This window comes from Camelus bactrianus, chromosome 16 (genome assembly GCF_048773025.1).
Source record: "Camelus bactrianus isolate YW-2024 breed Bactrian camel chromosome 16, ASM4877302v1, whole genome shotgun sequence".
In the NCBI taxonomy this organism is placed as follows: domain Eukaryota; kingdom Metazoa; phylum Chordata; class Mammalia; order Artiodactyla; family Camelidae; genus Camelus; species Camelus bactrianus.
Window position 1 is genome coordinate 20765851 of NC_133554.1, and position 21287 is coordinate 20787137.

The window sequence follows — 21287 nt, forward strand, 5'->3', positions numbered from 1 at the left end:
AGATAATTGTGTGTGAAAACCGTCCTTAACCTAGCTGGTTGGGAAAACAAAGTTTCTTTTCTGATGCAAACTGTATTCCATACATATATATGGGGAGGTACACGCTCCAAATAGGTTTTACAATGAAAACTGCAGTAACTTCATACCAGCACTATGAAACACACTGAGAAACCAAAGTATAAGTTTCCCTGCATAAGTTTCCAATTTTTGCTACTCAATGAACTTCTCTCTACATGACCTTTTCTGAGAGATAAGGGTTTATGAAAGCCGACTTCACCTAGATTGTTGGGAACACAAAGTTTCTATTCAGTTGCAAACTGCACTCCATAAATATATATGGGGAGGTACTCGCCCCAACTCGTTTTTAGAGGGAAACTGTAGTAACTTCAAACCGGCACTAGGAAACACACTGAGAAAACAGAGCAAAAATTTCTCCTGAAACTCGTTCCCATAGGGCATCATGAACGAACTATTCTCCACATTCTCAGTTCTGAGAGATAAATGTGTGTGAAAGCCGTCCTTCAACTAGCTTGTTTTGAAGACAAAGTTTCTTTTCAGTTGCCAACTACATTCCATAAAGATATATGGGGAGGTACACGCTCCAACAGGGTTTTATACTGAAAACTGCAGAAACTTCAAACCGGCGCTAGGAAACTCACTGAGAATCCAGAGTTAAATTTCAACTTCAACCCGTTCATTTTGTGCTAGAAGAAAGAAAGTCTCTCCGCATGCTCAGTTCTGAGATATATGTGTGTTTGAAAGCCATATTTCACCCAGCATGTTGGGAACACTAAGTTTCTTTCAGTTGCAAATTGTACTCCATAGCTATATATGTGGAGATACTCTCTCCAACTGGGTTTACAGTGAAAACTGCATGACTTCAAATCGGCTCTAGGAAACACACTGAGAGACCAGAGTAAATTTTCACCTGCAAACCTTTCCCTTTGTGCTAGATGAACAAAAGTCTCTCGAATGCTCATTTCTGAGAGATAAGTGTGTATGAAAAGCGTACTTTACCTAGCTTGTTGGGAACACAAATATTCTTTTCAGTTGCAAAAGTTACTCCATAAATTTATATAGGGAGATACTCGCTCCAAATCTGTTTTACAGAGAAAACAGCAGGAACTTCAAAACAACATGAGGAAACACCCTGAGAAACCAGACCAAAAATTTCTCCTGCAAACTGTTCCCATTTTGTTAGATGAATGAACGTCTCTCCACATGCTGATTTCTGAGAGATAAGTGTGTGTGAAAGCCGTCCTTCACCTAGCTTGTTGGGAACACAAAGTTTATTTTCAGTTGAATACTACATTCCATATATATATATGGGGTGTTACTGGTTCCAACTCGTTTTTACAGTGAAAACTGCAGGAAATTAAAACCGGTACTAGGAAACACACTGAGAAAACAGAGTAAAAATTTCTCATACAACCTCTTCCCATTGTGCTAGATGAACGTACGTCTCTCCACATGCTCATTTCTGAGTTATAAGTGTGTGTGAAAGCCTTCCTTCAACAAGAATGTTGGGAAAACAAAGTTTCATTTCAGTTGCAAACTGTACTCCATACATATATATGGGGAGGTACTCCTTCCAACTCGGTTTTACAGAGAAAACTGCAGGAACTTCAAACCGGCAGTAGGAAAAACACTGAGAAACCAGAGAAAAGTTTCTCCTGAAAACCGTTCCATTTGTGCAACATGAACGAACGTCTGTCCACATGCTCAGTTCTGACAGATTAATGTGTGTGAAAGTCTTCCTTCAACTATCTTTTTCGGAACACATAGTTTCTTTTCAGTTGCCAACTACATTCCATAAATATATATAAGAGGATGTACATGCTCCAGCACGGTTTTACACTGAAAACTGCAGGAACTTCAAACCGGCGCTAGGAAACACACTGAGAATCCAGAGTTAAATTTCCACTGCAAACCTTTCCTTTGTGCTAGAAGAACGAAAGTCTCTCCACATGCTCAGTTCTGAGGGATAAGTGTTTGTGAAAGCCGTCCTTCACCCTGCTTGTTGGGAACACAAAGTTTCTTTTCAGGTGCGAACTACACTCCATATATATATATGGGGAGGAACACGCTCCAACTCGGTTTTACAGTGAAAACTGCAGAAACTTCAAACTGGCACGAGGAAAGACACTGAGAAACCAGACAAAAATTTCAACTTAAACCCCTTCCATTTGTGCAACCTGAACGAACGTCTCTCCACATGCTCAGTTCTGAGAGATATATGTGTGTCAAAGCCGTCCTTCAAGAAGCTTGTTTGGAACACAAAGTTCTTTTCAGTTGCAAACTACATTCCATACATATATATGGGGAGGTACTCGCTCCAACGCGGTTTTACATTGAAAACTGCAGGAACTTCAAACCGGCACTAGGAAACACACTGAGAAACCAGAGTAAAATTTTCCCCTGCAACCTTTACATTTGTGCTAGAATAACGAAAGTCTCTCCATATGCTCTGTTCTGACAGATAAGTGTGTGTGAAAGCTCTCCTTCACCTAGCTTGTTGGGAACACAAAGTTTCTTCTCAGTTGCAAACTACATTCCATACATATATAAGTGGTAGTACTCGCTTCAAGTCGTTTTTACAGTGAAAACAGCAGGAACATAAAACCGGCACTAGAAAACACACTGAGAAAGTAGAGTAAAACTTTCCCTGCAAACAATTCCAATTGTGCTAGATGAACGAACGTCTCTCAACATGCTAAGTTCTGAGAGATAAGTGTGTGTGAAAGCTGTCCTTCACCTATCTTGTTGGGAACACAAAGTTTCTTTTCAGTTGCAAACGGTACTCCATACATATATATGGGTAGGTACACGCTCCAACTCGGTTTTACAGTGAAAACTGCAGGAACTTCAAAACGGCACTAGGAAACACACTGAGAAACCAGAGTAAAAGTTTCCCCTGCAACCCAATCACTTTGTGCTAAAAGAACGAATGTCTCTCCACATGCTCAATTCTGAGAGATAATTGTGTATGAAAGCCGTCCTTCACCTATCTTGATGGGAACACAAAGTTTCTTTTCAGTTGCAAAATACAATCCATACATATGTATGGGGAGGTACAAGCTCCAAAACGGTTTTACAGTGAAAACTACAGGAACTTCAAACCGGTGCTAGGAAACACACAGAGAAACAAGATAAAATGTTTCTCCTGCAATCCATTCCATTTGTGCTAAAAGAACGAAATTTTCTCCACGTGCTCAGTTCTCACAGATAATTGTGTGTGAAAGCCGTACTTCACCTAGCTTGTTGGGAACACAAAGTTCCTTTTCAGGTGCAAACTACACTCAATAAATTTATACGGGGTGGTCCTTGCTCCAAATCGCTTTTACAGTGAAAACTGCAGAAACTTCAAACAGGCACGAGGAAACAAACTGAGAAACCAGAGTAAAAATTTCCCCTGGATCCCGTTCCCTTTGTGCAACATGAACGAACGTCTCTCCACATGCTCAGTTCTGAAAGATAAATGTGTGTGAAAGCCGTCCTTCAACTAGCTTGTTGGGAACACAAAGTTTCTTTTCAGTTGCAAACTACATTCCATACATATATATGGGAAGGTACACGCTCAAACTCGGTTTTACACTGCAAACTGAAGGAAATTCAAACCGGCGCTAATAAACACACTGCGAAAACAGAGTAAAAGTTTCCCCTGCAAACATTTCCGTTTGTGCTAGAAGAACGAAAGTCTCTCCACATGCTCAGTTCAGACAGATAATTGTATGTGAAAGCTGCCCTTCACTTAGCTTGTTGGGAACACAAAGTTTCTTTTCTCTTGCAAATTATACTCCATAGATATATAAGGGGAGGAAATAGCCCCAAATCATTCTTACAGTGAAAATGGCAGGAAATTCAAACCAGCACTAGGAAACAAACTGTGAAACCAGAGTAAAAGTTTCTCATGCAACCAGTTCCCTTTGTGCTAGATGAACAAACATCTCTCCACATGCTCAGTTCTTTGAGATAAGTGTGTGTGAAAGCCGTACTTCAACTAGCTTGTTTGGAATACAATGATTCTTTTCAGTTGAAAATGATAATCCATACATATATATGGGGATGTACAAGCTCCAACTCGTTTTTACAGTGAAAATTGCAGGAATTTCATACCAGAAATAGGAAACACACTGAGAAACCAGAGTATAAGCTTCTCCTGCAAATTGTTCCCATTTTGTTAGATGAATGAAAGTCTCTCCACATGCTCAGTTCTGATGGATAAGTTTGTGTGAAAGCAGTACTTCACCTAGCTTGTAGGGAACACAAAGTTTCTTTTCAGTTACAAATAGTACTCCATACATATATATGGGGATGTACTCGCTCCACCTCGCTTTTACACTGAAAACTGCAGGAACTTCACACCGGCACTAGGAATAACACTAGAAACCAGAGTAAAAGTTTCCCTGCAAACAATTCCACGTGTGCTAGATGAACGAACGTCTCTCAACATGCTCAGTTCTGAGAGATAATTGTGTGTGAAAACCGTCCTTAACCTAGCTGGTTGGGAAAACAAAGTTTCTTTTCTGATGCAAACTGTATTCCATACATATATATGGGGAGGTACACGCTCCAAATAGGTTTTACAATGAAAACTGCAGTAACTTCATACCAGCACTATGAAACACACTGAGAAACCAAAGTATAAGTTTCCCTGCATAAGTTTCCAATTTTTGCTACTCAATGAACTTCTCTCTACATGACCTTTTCTGAGAGATAAGGGTTTATGAAAGCCGACTTCACCTAGATTGTTGGGAACACAAAGTTTCTATTCAGTTGCAAACTGCACTCCATAAATATATATGGGGAGGTACTCGCCCCAACTCGTTTTTAGAGGGAAACTGTAGTAACTTCAAACCGGCACTAGGAAACACACTGAGAAAACAGAGCAAAAATTTCTCCTGAAACTCGTTCCCATAGTGCATCATGAACGAACTTTTCTCCACATTCTCAGTTCTGAGAGATAAATGTGTGTGAAAGCCGTCCTTCAACTAGCTTGTTCGGAACACAAAGTTTCTTTTCAGTTGCCAACTACTTTCCATAAAGATATATCGGGAGGTACACGCTCCAACAGGGTTTTACACTGAAAACTGCAGAAACTTCAAACCGGCGCTAGGAAACACACTGAGAATCCAGAGTTAAATTCCCACTTCAAACCTTTCCATTTGTGCTAGAAGAACGAAAGTCTCTCCACATGGTCAGTTCTGAGGGATAAGTGTTTGTGAAAGCCGTCCTTCACCCTGCTTGTTGGGAACACAAAGTTTCTTTTCAGGTGCGAACTACACTCCATATATATATATGGGGAGGAACACGCTCCAACTCGGTTTTACAGTGAAAACTACAGAAACTTCAAACTGGTACGAGGAAAGACACTGAGAAACCAGACAAAAATTTCAACTTAAACCCCTTCCATTTGTGCAACCTGAACGAACGTCCCTCCACATGCTCAGTTCTGAGAGATATATGTGTGTCAAAGCCGTCCATCAAGAAGCTTGTTTGGAACACAAAGTTCTTTTCAGTTGCAAACTACATTCCATACATATATATGGGGAGGTACTCGCTCCAACGCGGTTTTACATTGAAAACTGCAGGAACTTCAAACCGGCACTAGGAAACACACTGAGAAACCAGAGTAAAATTTTCCCCTGCAACCTTTACATTTGTGCTAGAATAACGAAAGTCTCTCCATATGCTCTGTTCTGACAGATAAGTGTGTGTGAAAGCTGTCCTTCACCTAGCTTGTTGGGAACACAAAGTTTCTTCTCAGTTGCAAATTGTACTCCATACATATATAAGTGGTAGTACTCGCTTCAAGTCGTTTTTACAGTGAAAACAGCAGGAACATAAAACCGGCACTAGAAAACACACTGAGAAAGTAGAGTAAAACTTTCCCTGCAAACAATTCCAATTGTGTTAGATGAACGAACGTCTCTCAACATGCTAAGTTCTGAGAGATAAGTGTGTGTGAAAGCTGTCCTTCACCTATCTTGTTGGGAACACAAAGTTTCTTTTCAGTTGCAAACGGTACTCCATACATATATATGGGTAGGTACATGCTCCAACTCGTTTTTACAGTGAAAACTGCAGGAACTTCATAACGGCACTAGGAAACACACTGAGAAACCAGAGTAAAAGTTTCCCCTGCAACCCAATCACTTTGTGCTAAAAGAACGAATGTCTCTCCACATGCTCAATTCTGAGAGATAATTGTGTATGAAAGCCGTCCTTCACCTATCTTGATGGGAACACAAAGTTTCTTTTCAGTTGCAAAATACAATCCATACATATGTATGGGGAGGTACAAGCTCCTAAACGGTTTTACAGTGAAAACTACAGGAACTTCAAACCGGTGCTAGGAAACACACAGAGAAACAAGATAAAATGTTTCTCCTGCAATCCATTCCATTTGTGCTAAAAGAACGAAATTTTCTCCACGTGCTCAGTTCTCACAGATAATTGTGTGTGAAAGCCGTACTTCACCTAGCTTGTTGGGAACACAAAGTTCCTTTTCAGGTGCAAACTACACTCAATAAATTTATACGGGGTGGTCCTTGCTCCAAATCGCTTTTACAGTGAAAACTGCAGAAACTTCAAACAGGCACGAGGAAACAAACTGAGAAACCAGAGTAAAAATTTCCCCTGGATCCCGTTCCCTTTGTGCAACATGAACGAACGTCTCTCCACATGCTCAGTTCTGAAAGATAAATGTGTGTGAAAGCCGTCCTTCAACTAGCTTGTTGGGAACACAAAGTTTCTTTTCAGTTGCAAACTACATTCCATACATATATATGGGAAGGTACACGCTCAAACTCGGTTTTACACTGCAAACTGAAGGAAATTCAAACCGGCGCTAATAAACACACTGCAAAAACAGAGTAAAAGTTTCCCCTGCAAACATTTCCGTTTGTGCTAGAAGAACGAAAGTCTCTCCACATGCTCAGTTCAGACAGATAATTGTGTGTGAAAGCTGCCCTTCACTTAGCTTGTTGGGAACACAAAGTTTCTTTTCTCTTGCAAATTATACTCCATAGATATATAAGGGGAGGAAATAGCCCCAAATCATTCTTACAGTGAAAATGGCAGGAAATTCAAACCAGCACTAGGAAACAAACTGTGAAACCAGAGTAAAAGTTTCTCATGCAACCAGTTCCCTTTGTGCTAGATGAACAAACATCTCTCCACATGCTCAGTTCTTTGAGATAAGTGTGTGTGAAAGCCGTACTTCAACTAGCTTGTTTGGAATACAATGATTCTTTTCAGTTGAAAATGATAATCCATACATATATATGGGGATGTACAAGCTCCAACTCGTTTTTACAGTGAAAATTGCAGGAATTTCATACCAGAAATAGGAAACACACTGAGAAACCAGAGTAAAAGCTTCTCCTGCAACTTGTTCCCATTTTGTTAGATGAATGAAAGTCTCTCCACATGCTCAGTTCTGATGGATAAGTTTGTGTGAAAGCAGTACTTCACCTAGCTTGTAGGGAACACAAATTTTCTTTTCAGTTACAAATAGTACTCCATACATATATATGGGGATGTACTCGCTCCACCTCGCTTTTACACTGAAAACTGCAGGAACTTCACACCGGCACTAGGAATAACACTAGAAACCAGAGTAAAAGTTTCCCTGCAAACAATTCCACGTGTGCTAGATGAACGAACGTCTCTCAACATGCTCAGTTCTGAGAGATAATTGTGTGTGAAAACCGTCCTTAACCTAGCTGGTTGGGAAAACAAAGTTTCTTTTCTGATGCAAACTGTATTCCATACATATATATGGGGAGGTACACGCTCCAAATGGGTTTTACAATGAAAACTGCAGTAACTTCATACCAGCACTATGAAACACACTGAGAAACCAAAGTATAAGTTTCCCTGCATAAGTTTCCAATTTTTGCTACTCAATGAACTTCTCTCTACATGAACTTTTCTGAGAGATAAGGGTTTATGAAAGCCGACTTCACCTAGATTGTTGGGAACACAAAGTTTCTATTCAGTTGCAAACTGCACTCCATAAATATATATGGGGAGGTACTCGCCCCAACTCGTTTTTAGAGGGAAACTGTAGTAACTTCAAACCGGCACTAGGAAACACACTGAGAAAACAGAGCAAAAATTTCTCCTGAAACTCTTTCCCATAGTGCATCATGAACGAACTTTTCTCCACATTCTCAGTTCTGAGAGATAAATGTGTGTGAAAGCCGTCCTTCAACTAGCTTGTTGGGAACACAAAGTTTCTTTTCAGTTGCCAACTACATTCCATAAAGATGTATGGGGAGGTACACGCTCAAACAGGGTTTTACACTGAAAACTGCAGATACTTCAAACCGGCGCTAGGAAACTCACTGAGAATCCAGAGTTAAATTTCAACTTCAACCCGTTCATTTTGTGCTAGAAGAAAGAAAGTCTCTCCGCATGCTCAGTTCTGAGATATATGTGTGTTTGAAAGCCATATTTCACCCAGCATGTTGGGAACACTAAGTTTCTTTCAGTTGCAAATTGTACTCCATAGCTATATATGCGGAGATACTCTCTCCAACTGGGTTTACAGTGAAAACTGCAGGACTTCAAATCGGCTCTAGGAAACACACTGAGAGACCAGAATAAATTTTCACCTGCAAACCTTTCCCATTGTGCTAGATGAACAAAAGTCTTTCGCATGCTCATTTCTGAGAGATAAGTTTGTATGAAAACCGTACTTTACCTAGCTTGTTGGGAACACAAATATTCTTTTCAGTTGCAAACGGTACTCCATAAATTTATATAGGGAGATACTCGCTCCAAATCTGTTTTACAGTGAAAACAGCAGGAATTTCAAACCAACACGAGGAAACACCCTGAGAAACCAGACTAAAAATTTCTCCTGCAAACTGTTCCCATTGTGTTAGATGAATGAACGTCTCTCCACATGCTGATTTCTGAGAGATAAGTGTGTGTGAAAGCCGTCCTTCACCTAGCTTGTTGGGAACACAAAGTTTATTTTCAGTTGATTACTACATTCCATAAATATATATGGGGTGTTACTGGTTCCAACTCGTTTTTACAGTGAAAACTGCAGGAAATTCAAACCGGTACTAGGAAACACACTGAGAAAACAGAGTAAAAATTTCTCATACAACCTCTTCCCATTGTGCTAGATGAACGTACGTCTCTCCACATGCTCATTTCTGAGTTATAAGTGTGTGTGAAAGCCGACCTTCAACAAGAATGTTGGGAAAACAAAGTTTCTTTTCAGTTGCAAACTGTACTCCATACATATATATGGGGAGGTACTCCTTCCAACTCGGTTTTACAGTGAAAACTGCAGGAACTTCAAATCGGCAGTAGGAAAAACACTGAGAAACCAGAGAAAAGTTTCTCCTGAAAACCGTTCCCTTTGTGCAACATGAACGAACGTCTGTCCACATGCTCAGTTCTGACAGATTAATGTGTGTGAAAGTCTTCCTTCAACTAGCTTTTTCGGAACACAAAGTTTCTTTTCAGTTGCCAACTACATTCCATACATATATATGAGGAGGTACACGCTCCAGCACGGTTTTACACTGAAAACTGCAGGAACTTCAAACCGGCGCTAGGAAACACACGGAGAATCCAGATTTAAATTTCCCAGAAACCCGTTAATTTGTGCTAGATCAACGAACGACTCTCCACATGCTCATTTCTGATAGATAAAAGTGTGTGAGAAGCCGGCCTTTATTTAGCTTGCTGGGAACACAAAGTTCTTTATATTTGCAAACGGTAATCCATACATATATATCGGGAGGTACTCGATCCAGCTCGGTTTTACAGTGAAAACTGCAGGAATTTCAAACCGGCACTAGGAAACACACTGAGAAACCACAGTAAATGTTTCCCCTGCAACCTGTTCCAACTGTGTTATATAAATGAACGTCTCTCCACATGCTCATTTCTGAGGGATAATTGTGTGTGAAAGCTGTCATTCAACTAGCTTGTTTGGAACACAAAGTTCTTTTCAGTTGCAAACTACATTCCATACATATATATGGGGAGGTACTCGCTCCAACGCGGTTTTACATTGAAAACTGCAGGAACTTCAAACCGGCACTAGGAAACACACTGAGAAACCAGAGTAAAATTTTCCCCTGCAACCTTTACGTTTGTGCTAGAATAACGAAAGTCTCTCCATATGCTCTGTTCTGACAGATAAGTGTGTGTGAAAGCTGTCCTTCACCTAGCTTGTTGGGAACACAAATTTTCTTCTCAGTTGCAAATTGTACTCCATAGATATATAAGTGGTAGTACTCGCTTCAAGTCGTTTTTACAGTGAAAACAGCAGGAACATAATACCGGCACTAGAAAACACACTGAGAAAGTAGAGTAAAACTTTCCCTGCAAACAATTCCAATTGTGCTAGATGAACGAACGTCTCTCAACATGCTAAGTTCTGAGAGATAAGTGTGTGTGAAAGCTGTCCTTCACCTATCTTGTTGGGAACACAAAGTTTCTTTTCAGTTGCAAACGGTACTCCATACATATATATGGATAGGTACACGCTCCAACTCGGTTTTACAGTGAAAACTGCAGGAACTTCAAAACGGCACTAGGAAACACACTGAGAAACCGGAGTACAAGTTTCCCCTGTAACCCAATCACTTTGTGCTAAAAGAACGAATGTCTCTCCAGATGCTCAATTCTGAGAGATAATTGTGTATGAAAGCCGCGCTTCACCTATCTTGATGGGAACACAAAGTTTCTTTTCAGTTGCAAAATACAATCCATACATATGTACGGGGTGGTACAAGCTCCAACACGGTTTTACAGTGAAAACTACAGGAACTTCAAACCGGTGCTAGGAAACACACAGAGAAACAAGATAAAATGTTTCTCCTGCAATCCTTTCCATTTGTGCTAGAAGAACGAAAGTTTCTCCATGTACTTAGTTCTCACAGATATTTGTGTGTGAAAGCCGTACTTCACCTAGCTTGTTGGGAACACAAAGTTTCTTTTCAGGTGCAAACTACACTCAATAAATTTATACGGGGTGGTCATTGCTCCAACTCGCTTTTACAGTGAAAACTGCAGAAACTTCAAACAGGCACGAGGAAACAAACTGAGAAACCAGAGTAAAAATTTCCCCTGGATCCCGTTCCCTTTGTGCAACATGAACGAACGTCTCTCCACATGCTCAGTTCTGAAAGATAAATGTGTGTGAAAGCCGTCCTTCAACTAGCTTGTTGGGAACACAAAGTTTCTTTTCAGTTGCAAACTACATTCCATACATATATATGGGAAGGTACACGCTCGAACTCGATTTTACACTGCAAACTGAAGGAAATTCAAACCGGCGCTAGGAAACACACTGCGAAAACAGAGTAATAGTTTCCCCTGCAAACATTTCCGTTTGTGCTAGAAGAACGAAAGTCTCTCCACATGCTCAGTTCAGACAGGTAATTGTGTGTGAAAGCTGCCCTTCACTTAGCTTGTTGGGAACACAAAGTTTCTTTTCTCTTGCAAATTATACTCCATAGATATATAAGGGGAGGAACTAGCCCCAAATCGTTCTTACAGTGAAAATGGCAGGAAATTCAAACCAGCACTAGGAAACAAACTGTGAAACCAGAGTAAAAGTTTCTCATGCAACCAGTTCCCTTTGTGCTAGATGAACAAACATCTCTCCACATGCTAAGTTCTTTGAGATAAGTGTGTGTGAAAGCCGTCCTTCAACTAGCTTGTTTGGAATACAATGTTCCTTTTCAGTTGAAAATGATAATCCATACATATATATGGGGATGTACAAGCTCCAACTCGTTTTTACAGTGAAAACTGCAGGAATTTCAAACCAGAACTAGGAAACACATTGAGAAACCAGAGTAAAAGCTTCTCCTGCAACTTGTTCCCATTTTGTTAGATGAATGAAAGTCTCTCCGCATGCTCAGTTTTGATGGATAATTTTGTGTGAAAGCAGTACTTCACCTAGCTTGTTGGGAACACAAAGTTTCTTTTCAGTTACAAATAGTACTCCATACATACATATTTGGATGTACTCGCTCCACCTCTCTTTTACACTGAAAACTGCAGGAACTTCACACGGGCACTAGGAATAAGACTAGAAACCAGAGTAAAAGTTTCCCTGGAAACAATTCCACGTGTGCTAGATGAACGAACGTCTCTCAACATGCTCAGTTCTGAGAGATAAGTGTGTGTGAAAACGGTCCTTAACCTAGCTTGTTGGGAAAACAAAGTTCTTTCCTGATGCAAACTGTATTCCATACATATATACGGGGAGGTACTCGCTCCAACTAGCTTTTACAATGAAAACTGCAGTAACTTCATACCGGCACTATGAAACACACTGAGAAACCAGAGTATAAGTTTCCCTGCATAAATTTCCAATTTTTGCTATTCAATGAAGTTCTCTCTACATGATCTTTTCTGAGAGATAAGGATGTATGAAAGCCGACTTCACCTAGATTGTTGGGAACAAAAAGTTTGTTTTCAGTTGCAAACTGCACTCCATAAGTATATATGGGGTGGTACTCGCTCCAACTCGGTTTTACAGAGAAAACTGCAGGAAATTCAAATCGGCACTAGGAAACAACCTGAGAATCAAGAGTAAAAGTTTCCCCTGAAAACCGTTCCTTTGTACTAGAAGAATGAATGTCTCTCCTCATGCTCATTTCTGAGGGATAATTGTGTGTGAGACCTGTCCTTCAACTAGCTTGTTGGGAAGACAAAGTTTCTTTTCAGGTGCAAACTACACTACAGGAATATATATGGGGAGGTACTCGCTACAACTCGTAATTACAGGGAAACTGTAGTAACTTAAAAACCGGCACTAGGAAACACACTGAGAAAACAGAGTAAAAATTTCCCCTGAAACCCGTTCCCTTTGTGCAATATGAACGAACGTCTCTCCACATGCTCAGTTCTGAGAGAAAAATGTGTGTGAAAGCCGTCCTTCATCTAGCTTGTTCGGAACACAAAGTTTTTTTAGAGTTGCCAACTACATTCCATACAGATATATGGGGAGGTACACGCTCCAACACGGTTTTACGCTGAAAAATGCAGAAACTTCAAACCGGCGCTAGGAAACACACTGAGAATCCAGAGTTAAATTTCCACTGCAAACCGTTCCCTTTGTGCTAGAAGAACGAAAGTCTCTCCACATGCTCAGTTCTGAGGGATAAGTGTTTGTGAAAGCCGTGCTTCACCCTGCTTGTTGGGAACACAATGTTTCATTTCAGGTGCGAACAACACTCCATATATATATATGGGGAGGAACACGCTCCAACTAGGTTTTACAGTGAAAACTGCAGAAACTTCAAACTGGCACGAGGAAAGACACTGAGAAACCAGACAAAAATTTCAACTTAAACCCCTTCCATTTGTGCAACCTGAACGAACGTCTCTCCACATGCTCAGTTCTGAGAGATATATGTGTGTCAAAGCCGTCCTTCAAGAAGCTTATTTGGAACACAAAGTTCTTTTCAGTTGCAAACTACACTCCATACATATATATGGGGAGGTACTCGCTCCAACACGGTTTTACATTGAAAACTGCAGGAACTTCAAACTGGCACTAGGAAACACACTGAGAAACCAGAGTAAAATTTTCCCCTGCAACACTTACATTTGTGCTAGAATAACGAACGTCTCTCCATATGCCCTGTTCTGACAGATAAGTGTGTGTGAAAGCTGTCCTTCACCTAGCTTGTTGGGAACACAAAGTTTCTTCTCAGTTGCAAATTGTACTCCATACATATATATGTGGTAGTACTCACTTCAAGTCGTTTTTACAGTGAAAACAGCAGGAACATAATACCGGCACTAGAAAACACACTGAGAAAGTAGAGTAAAACTTTCCCTGCAAACAATTCCAATTGTGCTAGATGAACGAACGTCTCTCAACATGCTAAGTTCAGAGAGATAAGTGTGTGTGAAAGCTGTCCTTCACCTATCTTGTTGGGAACACAAAGTTTCTTTTCAGTTGCAAACGGTACTCCATACATATATATGGATAGGTACACGCTCCAACTCGGTTTTACAGTGAAAACTGCAGGAACTTCAAAACGGCACTAGGAAACACACTGAGAAACCGGAGTACAAGTTTCCCCTGTAACCCAATCACTTTGTGCTAAAAGAACGAATGTCTCTCCAGATGCTCAATTCTGAGAGATAATTGTGTATGAAAGCCGCGCTTCACCTATCTTGATGGGAACACAAAGTTTCTTTTCAGTTGCAAAATACAATCCATACATATGTACGGGGTGGTACAAGCTCCAACACGGTTTTACAGTGAAAACTATAGGAACTTCAAACCGGTGCTAGGAAACACACAGAGAAACAAGATAAAATGTTTCTCCTGCAATCCTTTCCATTTGTGCTAGAAGAACGAAAGTTTCTCCATGTACTAAGTTCTCACAGATATTTGTGTGTGAAAGCCGTACTTCACCTAGCTTGTTGGGAACACAAAGTTTCTTTTCAGGTGCAAACTACACTCAATAAATTTATACGGGGTGGTCATTGCTCCAACTCGCTTTTACAGTGAAAACTGCAGAAACTTCAAACAGGCACGAGGAAACAAACTGAGAAACCAGAGTAAAAATTTCCCCTGGATCCCGTTCCCTTTGTGCAACATGAACGAACGTCTCTCCACATGCTCAGTTCTGAAATATAAATGTGTGTGAAAGCCGTCCTTCAACTAGCTTGTTGGGAACACAAAGTTTCTTTTCAGAAACTACATTCCATACATATATATGGGAAGGTACACGCTCGAACTTGGTTTTACACTGCAAACTAATGGAAATTCAAACCAGCGCTAGGAAACACACTGCGAAAACAGAGTAAAAGTTTCCCCTGCAAACATTTCCCTTTGTGCTAGAAGAACGAAAGTCTCTCCACATGCTCAGTTCAGACACATAATTGTGTGTGAAAGCTGCCCTTCACTTAGCTTGTTGGGAACACAAAGTTTCTTTTCTCTTGCAAATTATACTCCATAGATATATAAGGGGAGGAACTAGCCCCAAATCGTTCTTACAGTGAAAATGGCAGGAAATTCAAACCAGCACTAGGAAACAAACTGTGAAACCAGAGTAAAAGTTTCTCATGCAACCAGTTCCCTTTGTGCTAGATGAACAAACATCTCTCCACATGCTCAGTTCTTTGAGATAAGTGTGTGCGAAAGCCGTCCTTCAACTAGATTGTTTGGAATACAATGTTCCTTTTCAGTTGAAAATGATAATCCATACATATATATGGGGATGTACAAGCTCCAACTCGTTTTTACAGTGAAAACTGCAGGAATTTCAAACCAGAACTAGGAAACACACTGAGAAACCAGAGTAAAAGCTTCTCCTGCAACTTGTTCCCATTTTGTTAGATGAATGAAAGTCTCTCCGCATGCTCAGTTTTGATGGATAATTTTGTGTGAAAGCAGTACTTCACCTAGCTTGTTGGGAACACAAAGTTTCTTTTCAGTTACAAATAGTACTCCATACATACATATTTGGATGTACTCGCTCCACCTCTCTTTTACACTGAAAACTGCAGGAACTTCACACGGGCACTAGGAATAAGACTAGAAACCAGAGTAAAAGTTTCCCTGGAAACAATTCCACGTGTGCTAGATGAACGAACGTGTCTCAACATGCTCAGTTCTGAGAGATAAGTGTGTGTGAAAACGGTCCTTAACCTAGCTTGTTGGGAAAACAAAGTTCTTTCCTGATGCAAACTGTATTCCATACATATATACGGGGAGGTACTCGCTCCAACTAGCTTTTACAATGAAAACTGCAGTAACTTCATACCGGCACTATGAAACACACTGAGAAACCAGAGTATAAGTTTCCCTGCATAAATTTCCAATTTTTGCTATTCAATGAAGTTCTCTCTACATGATCTTTTCTGAGAGATAAGGATGTATGAAAGCCGACTTCACCTAGATTGTTGGGAACACAAAGTTTCTTTTCAGTTGCAAACTGCACTCCATAAGTATATATGGGGTGGTACTCGCTCCAACTCGGTTTTACAGAGAAAACTGCAGGAAATTCAAATCGGCACTAGGAAACAACCTGAGAATCAAGAGTAAAAGTTTCCCCTGCAAACCGTTCCTTTGTACTAGAAGAATGAATGTCTCTCCTCATGCTCATTTCTGAGGGATAATTGTGTGTGAGACCTGTCCTTCAACTAGCTTGTTGGGAAGACAAAGTTTCTTTTCAGGTGCAAACTACACTACAGGAATATATATGGGGAGGTACTCGCTACAACTCGTATTTACAGGGAAACTGTAGTAACTTAAAAACCGGCACTAGGAAACACACTGAGAAAACAGAGTAAAAATTTCCCCTGAAACCCGTTCCCTTTGTGCAATATGAACGAACGTCTCTCCACATGCTCAGTTCTGAGAGAAAAATGTGTGTGAAAGCCGTCCTTCATCTAGCTTGTTCGGAACACAAAGTTTTTTTAGAGTTGCCAACTACATTCTATACAGATATATGGGGAGGTACACGCTCCAACACGGTTTTACGCTGAAAAATGCAGAAACTTCAAACCGGCGCTAGGAAACACACTGAGAATCCAGAGTTAAATTTCCACTGCAAACCGTTCCCTTTGTGCTAGAAGAACGAAAGTCTCTCCACATGCTCAGTTCTGAGGGATAAGTGTTTGTGAAAGCCGTGCTTCACCCTGCTTGTTGGGAACACAATGTTTCATTTCAGGTGCGAACAACACTCCATATATATATATGGGGAGGAACACGCTCCAACTAGGTTTTACAGTGAAAACTGCAGAAACTTCAAACTGGCACGAGGAAAGACACTGAGAAACCAGACAAAAATTTCAACTTAAACCCCTTCCATTTGTGCAACCTGAACGAACGTCTCTCCACATGCTCAGTTCTGAGAGATATATGTGTGTCAAAGCCGTCCTTCAAGAAGCTTGTTTGGAACACAAAGTTCTTTTCAGTTGCAAACTACATTCCATACATATATATGGGGAGGTACTCGCTCCAACGCGGATTTACATTGAAAACTGCAGGAACTTCAAACTGGCACTAGGAAACACACTGAGAAACCAGAGTAAAATTTTCCCCTGCAACCCTTACATTTGGGCTAGAATAACGAACGTCTCTCCATATGCTCTGTTCTGACAGATAAGTGTGTGTGAAAGCTGTCCTTCACCTAGCTTGTTGGGAACACAAAGTTTCTTCTCAGTTGCAAATTGTACTCCATACATATATATGTGGTAGTACTCACTTCAAGTCGTTTTTACAGTGAAAACAGCAGGAACATAATACCGGCACTAGAAAACACACTGAGAAAGTAGAGTAAAACTTTCCCTGCAAACAATTCCAATTGTGCTAGATGAACGAACGTCTCTCAACATGCTAAGTTCAGAGAGATAAGTGTGTGTGAAAGCTGTCCTTCACCTATCTTGTTGGGAACACAAAGTTTCTTTTCAGTTGCAAACGGTACTCCATACATATATATGGATAGGTACACGCTCCAACTCGGTTTTACAGTGAAAACTGCAGGAACTTCAAAACGGCACTAGGAAACACACTGAGAAACCGGAGTAAAAGTTTCCCCTGTAACCCAATCACTTTGTGCTAAAAGAACGAATGTCTCTCCAGATGCTCAATTCTGAGAGATAATTGTGTATGAAAGCCGCGCTTCACCTATCTTGATGGGAACACAAAGTTTCTTTTCAGTTGCAAAATACAATCCATACATATGTACGGGGTGGTACAAGCTCCAACACGGTTTTACAGTGAAAACTACAGGAACTTCAAACCGGTGCTAGGAAACACACAGAGAAACAAGATAAAATGTTTCTCCTGCAATCCTTTCCATTTGTGCTAGAAGAATGAAAGTTTCTCCATGTACTCAGTTCTCACAGATATTTGTGTGTGAAAGCCGTACTTCACCTAGCTTGTTGGGAACACAAAGTTTCTTTTCAGGTGCAAACTACACTCAATAAATTTATACGGGGTGGTCATTGCTCCAACTCGCTTTTACAGTGAAAACTGCAGAAACTTCAAACAGGCACGAGGAAACAAACTGAGAAACCAGAGTAAAAATTTCCCCTGGATCCCGTTCCCTTTGTGCAACATGAACGAACGTCTCTCCACATGCTCAGTTCTGAAAGATAAATGTGTGTGAAAGCCGTCCTTCAACTAGCTTGTTGGGAACACAAAGTTTCTATTCAGTTGCAAAATACATTCCATAAATATATATATGGGAAGGTACACGCTCGAACTCGATTTTACACTGCAAACTGAAGGAAATTCAAACCGGCGCTAGGAAACACACTGCGAAAACAGAGTAAAAGTTTCCCCTGCAAACATTTCCGTTTGTGCTAGAAGAACGAAAGTCTCTCCACATGCTCAGTTCAGACAGATAATTGTGTGTGAAAGCTGCCCTTCACTTAGCTTGTTGGGAACACAAAGTTTCTTTTCTCTTGCAAATTATGCTCCATAGATATATAAGGGGAGGAACTAGCCCCAAATCGTTCTTACAGTGAAAATGGCAGGAAATTCAAACCGGCACTAGGAAACAAACTGTGAAACCAGAGTAAAAGTTTCTCATGCAACCAGTTCCCTTTGTGCTAGATGAACAAACATCTCTCCACATGCTCAGTTCTTTGAGATAAGTGTGTGTGAAAGCCATCCTTCAACTAGCTTGTTTGGAATACAATGTTTCTTTTCAGTTGAAAATGATAATCCATACATATATATGGGGATGTACAAGCTCCAACTCGTTTTTACAGTGAAAACTGCAGGAATTTCAAACCAGAACTAGGAAACACACTGAGAAACCAGAGTAAAAGCTTCTCCTGCAACTTGTTCCCATTTTGTTAGATGAATGAAAGTCTCTCCACATGCTCAGTTCTGATGGATAAGTTTGTGTGAAAGCAGTACTTCACCTAGCTTGTTGGGAACACAAAGTTTCTTTTCAGTTACAAATAGTACTCCATACATATATATGGGGATGTACTCGCTCCACATCACTTTTACACTGAAAACTGCAGGAACTTCAAATCGGCACTAGGAATAACACTAGAAACCAGAGTAAAAGTTTCCCTGCAAACAATTCCAAGTGTGCTAAATGAACGAACGTCTCTCAACATGCTCAGTTCTGAGAGATAAGTGTGTGTGAAAACCGTCCTTAACCTATCTTGTAGGGAACACAAATATTCTTTTCAGTTGGAAACGGTACTCTATAAATTTATATAGGGAGGAACTCGCTCCAAATCTGTTTTACAGTGAAAACAGCAGGAACTTCAAACCAACACGAGGAAACTCCCTGAGAAACCAGAATAAAAGTTTCTCCTGCAACCTGTTCCCATTGTGTTAGATGAATGAACGTATCTCCACATGCTGATTTCTGAGAGATAAATGTGTGTGAAAGCCGTCCTTCACCTAGCTTGTTGGGAACACAATGTTTATTTTCAGTTGCATACTACATTCCATAAATATATATGGGGAGTTACTCGTTGCAACTCGTTATTACAGCGAAACCTGCAGGAACTTCAAATCGGCACTAGGAAACACACTGAGAAAGCAGAGTAAAAGTTTCTCATACAACCTCTTCCCATTATGCTAGAAGAACGTACGTCTCTCCACATGCTCATTTCTGAGTTATAAGTGTGTGTGAAAGCCGTTCTTCAACAAGAATGTAGGGAAAACAAAGATTCTTCTCAGTTGTAAACTGTATTCAATACATATATAAGGGGAGGTACTCCTTGCAACTCGGTTTTACAGTGAAAACTGCAGGAATTTCAAACCGGCAGTAGGAAAAACACTGAGAAACCAGAGAAAAGTTTCTCCTGAAAACCGTTCCCTTTGTGCAACATGAACGAACATCTCTCCACATGCTCAGATCTGACAGATTAATGTGTGTGAAAATCTTCCTTCAACTAGCTGGTTCGGAACACAAAGTTTCTTTTCAGTTGCAAACTACATTCCATACATATATATGGGGAGGTACACGCTCCAGCACGGTTTTACACTGAAAACTGCAGGAACTTCAAACCAGCGATAGGAAACACACGGAGAATCCAGATTTAAACTTCCCAGAAATCCGTCCGTTTGTGCTAGATCAACGAACGACTCTCTACGTGCTCATTTCTGAGAGATAAGTGTGTGTGAAGCCGTTCTTTACTTAGCTTTCTGGGAACAAAATGTTCTTTATATTTGCAAACGGTAATCCATACATATACATGGGGAGGTACTCGATCCAGCTCGGTTTTACAGTGAAAACTGCAGGAACTTCAAACCGACACTAGGAAACACACTGAGAAACCACAGTAAATGTTTCTCCTGCATCCTGTTCCAATTGTGTTAGATAAATGAACGTCTCTCCACATGCTCATTTCTGAGGGATAATTGTGTGTGAAAGCTGTCATTCAACTAGCTTGTTGGGAACACAAAGTTACTTTTCAGGTGCAAACTACACTCCAGATATATTTATGGGGAGGTACTCGCTCCAACTCCGTTTTACAGGGAAACTGTAGAAACTTCAAACCGGCACTAGGAAACAAACTGAGAAAACAGAGTAAAAATTTCCCCTGAAACCCGTTCCCTTTGAGCAATATGAACGAACGTCTCGCCACATGCTCAGTTCTGAGAGAAAAATGTGTGTGAAAGCCGTCCTTCCACTAACTTGTTCGGAACACAAAGTTTCTTTACAGTTGCCAACTACATTCCATGCAGATATATGGGGAGGTACACGCTCCAACACGGTTTTACACTGAAAAATGCAGAAACTTCAAACCGGCGCTAGGAAACACACTGAGAATCCAGAGTTAAATTTCCACTGCAAACCGTTCCCTTTGTGCTAGAAGAACGAAAGTCTCTCCACATGCTCAGTTCTGAGGGATAAGTGTTTGTGAAAGCCGTCCTTCACCCTGCTTGTTGGGAACACAAAGTTTCTTTTCAGGTGCGAACTACACTCCATATATATATATGGGGAGGAACACGCTCCAACTCGGTTTTACACTGAAAACTGCAGAAACTTCAAACTGGCACGAGGAAAGACACTGAGAAACCAGACAAAAATTTCAACTTAAACCCCTTCCATTTGTGCAACCTGAACGAACGTCTCTCCACATGCTCAGTTCTGAGAGATATATGTGTGTCAAAGCCGTCCTTCAAGAAGCTTGTTTGGAACACAAAGTTCTTTTCAGTTGCAAACTACATTCCATACAGTTATATGGGGAGGTAATCGCTCCAACGCGGTTTTACATTGAAAACTGCAGGAACTTCAAACCGGCACTAGGAAACACACTGAGAAACCAGAGTAAAATTTTCCCCGGCAACCCTT